This window comes from Propithecus coquereli, unplaced genomic scaffold (genome assembly GCF_000956105.1).
Source record: "Propithecus coquereli isolate 6110/MARCELLA unplaced genomic scaffold, Pcoq_1.0 Scaffold57, whole genome shotgun sequence".
NCBI lineage: Eukaryota > Metazoa > Chordata > Mammalia > Primates > Indriidae > Propithecus > Propithecus coquereli.
The window spans coordinates 2,811,305-2,814,983 of record NW_012151618.1 but is presented as its reverse complement, the minus strand read 5'-3'; the positions used below and the strand labels follow the sequence as shown (position 1 = coordinate 2,814,983).

The window sequence follows — 3,679 nt, the reverse complement described above, 5'->3', positions numbered from 1 at the left end:
CAATAATGTTCAATTCAGCAAAGTATTGTAGAACGTCATGCCACAGTCCACTTGATTCAAAGAGGGTCAGGACATGCAGCTGGCAATAAAACATCAGTGTGTGTTTATATTTATATATATATAACCACATGTAATTCATAAAATATAGAGTGGTGTATTTAGATGGTTTTAAATGATTTCACTGTGAAATTCAGCATAACTGGAACAAACATCCAAGGTCCTCTTAAGAGGAATAATCTTATTGCTAGGCAATGGTTTTGATTTCAGGTGGGAATGCTTCCCAGTATTTTATCAGCTATTGTTTGTACTAAAGATTCTAAGTACTTGATGATAACAGTTTTAAAATCCTTCATTCGTTCTTTCTCAAATCTTCCCACTCCTTTTCAAATTGTTTTAGAGACCTACTCAGAATCGCTTTCCGCTTCTTGCACTTTCGCCTCCCATTTCACTGCAGCAATAAGATGAATAGAGCCACTAAGTAGTTCTGAAAACATACAAAAGTCAGCAAAAGCTTGCTCTGGATGTAACTGGTCTATGTTCTCCTCAACTTCTGCAAGCTGAGACAAAGCTCTAGAGAAAGCAGTATGATCCTCAGAATTACCTAATGTGGCAGCACTTCTAGCAAAGGCAACTGTGTTGGCTGAAAGTTCTTTTCTATGACAGACCAAGGCTTCAGCGCTGGCGTGAAGTTTCCTAAGTTGCTGATCCAGATTCTCAAATTGCTGCTGCTTTTCTTCAAACCATGCATCCGATTCATTCATCTTGATTGTCATTTTGTTAACAGCATTGGTAGCCTCCTTCACCACCCTCAGTATTCCTGCTCTGCTCAGAGGCTGTGTATTAGCTGCTCTAGGCAGCTCTGAACTGCTGTAAATCAGGATCCTGCAGGAAAATTGGATGTTATACTGTTCTTTGAAGATAGCTTTCAAGAGCTGCTCTCTGTTTTTCTACAAACTCAGTGGATGACGAATCTTTACCCACTTTGACCTTGGTCATGCCTACTATACTCTTTTCTGGAGCTGGTGGCACAATATAACTGACATGTAAACACTTGCTTGCTGATTTGCTGTGCAAACCAAGAAAGTCACTGAATCTTCTTTTCACCAAAAATTCGCTCTTCCCGCACATGGAGAGAGAAGTCTTTGTTGTTACTCTATATGCCATGTAAGCATTCATGCCATCGCCAACTGTCTCTGGGTTGGATATACCAATTTCTATATCAAAAATATCTCCGTTTGCTTTTGCTTCAAAGATCACAGGAGCAGACATACCCTTCAATTCAATTCTAGGAGCAATAAGTGCAGTAGGGATGGCAGGCATGATTGCAGGAGAAGGTTATGAGGAAAGCATGGGCTCTCTTTCCGGGCTGTCCAAAGAAGCTTCTTCTGTAGCTTCCACAAAAAGATCTTCCTTGTCATCATCTAGCACAACTTCTGCAGGATTTAGGCCACTGGAGTTTGCACTTATATCTTCTACAGGAAGACTAGCTGGTTATGGAGATGACGGACTTGAATCTAGGGTGGAAACAGTGCTAATAAACAGTTCCTCTTCATCCTCCATCTCCTCAAAGTCAGTGGGCTTTCCATCCCCCAGTGGACGAGGCTCCGTCTCAGCCACCATCTTCTCTCACCTTGACTACTGTGGCTAGATTGGCTTTAGATTTACAAAATTGAGAACCTAGTACAGAGTTCCCATAAACCCTTTCCCCTCCATACACACACAGTTTTTTCTGTCTTCTATCTTTCATTACTATGGTGCATTTGTTCCAATTCATGAACCAATATTGATACAGTGTTAACTAAATCCATAGTTTATTCAGATTTTCTTAGTTTTAATCAGTGCCCTTTTTCTCTTCCAGGATTTCATGCAGGATGCCACATTGAATTTAGTTGTCATAACTTATTAGAAACTTAAGTTTCTCAGACTTTCTTTGTTTTTGATGACCTTGAAAATTTTAAGGAGTGCTGTTCAGGTATATTGTAGGATGCTCCTCTATTGCAATTTGTCTGATGTTTTTGTCATGATTAGACTGGAGTTATATATTTGGGGGAGAAAAATCACAGATGCAAAGTGTCAATTTCATCACATCATACCAAGGGTACCCATGATTAACCTGATTTGTGGCTGATGGTATCAACCTTGAACTGTTAATCAGTTTTCTCCACTATAGACTTCCTCTTTCCCCCACCCCATCTTTTTTGTAATAGTGTGTTCTTTGCACAGCCCATACTTAAAGAATGGAAAATTATGCTTCCCCTTCTTTAGGGTAGAGTATCTTCATGAATTATTTGTAATTCTTCCATGTGATATATTCATCTTTTCTCCTCCATTTACTAGTTTGTTCAATTATTTGTTTGTATCAGTGTGCACTCATGAATATTTATTTTATACTTGGGATTACAGTCAAATACTACTTTATTTAGTTCGTTGCTAAAATTTTGTAGCTTTGGCCATTAGGAGCTCTTTCAGTTGGCTCCTGTGACCTTTTAACATGTCCCTATCAATGTGGGTTTGGATTTGTTTTGTTTTATTTCCTTACTTTCTGGACCTTCAAATATTCCAAATTCATGTTGTATATTTCCTGCCCAGTCCTAGAAGCAGCCATTTCTTCAAGAAGCCCAGTTCTTTTTGTTGGAGAATGTTATTAGAAAACAAGATTGGGTGTTAGGTGTGCTCATTGTGCTAAGGTCATTTCCTATTTTAGGCCCTCTCAGCTAACAGAGCAAAGAGATATATGTGTGTATACTAACCCAAGGATATAGACATATCTATAAATATTTCTATATGTAATCATCTAAACATGAGTTCTTACCAATGTCTCCAACTCCCAATCATTACCACGTGGATCGTTCCAGCCTCCTCACCTCAACTACCTATAAATTCCCAACACAACAGTCAGAAACCTGGTTCCCACCACCCACCATTCATTCACATAACTGTTTGTTTTCCATCATACATGGTCTTACAGACTCCACTGATTTTCAGACTGACTTATGTCAGCACCCTGCTCCCTTCAGTGAGACAGTGTTTCACATGTTTATAGTACATTTATAGTCGCTTGTGTAGGAGTAGAAAGTTGTGATCCCATTTCATATCCATCATTAGGGTCATGGCCAATGCTCCTATAACTACGACTTGATAACAAGAGAAAAGCATAACAAATTTATTTAATCAAAGTTTCATATGACACGAGAGCCTTCAGAAATGAAGACCCAAAACCCAGGAAAAACTGTCTATTTTTATGCTTAGGTTTGATGAAGAATGGACAGCTGTGTAGAAACGTGATTGGATGAAAGGGTGTGATCTAATGGTAACAGACTGAGTGCAGGAGAACCCAGCAAGATCTGTCTGTTCAGATTCTTCTTGGCCTATATGTGTAGTGTTCCCTGCCTGGGTATGGGGCAGGACCCCTCTGGAATGAGGGTCTTCAAGGGAGAAGGGAGAAAAGAAAGAGTGATTTTTCTTGGTTTTATGACTTGCTTTGGGGAAGATGGGTTCTAGTTTCTATGCCATGCCACAGGGAAGAGGAATTCTAGTTTCTATGACTTATTTCAGGGGAAAAAAAGGGATGATAGACAGGAGATGAGAGAAGGTCAGAAAGACCTTGGTTCTCAGGCTGTTCCAATTTCCTTCAGTTCAAAGTACTCAAAATGCCAAGGTTCCATACTTTGGGGTATCA

At 39.5% G+C, this 3,679-nt stretch overlaps 1 pseudogene; it reads right to left on the bottom strand.

The window, feature by feature from the left end:
* Window positions 1–244: 244 nt before the first annotated feature.
* LOC105821356 lies at window positions 245–1,620 on the bottom strand (annotated as a pseudogene).
* Window positions 1,621–3,679: the final 2,059 nt, after the last annotated feature.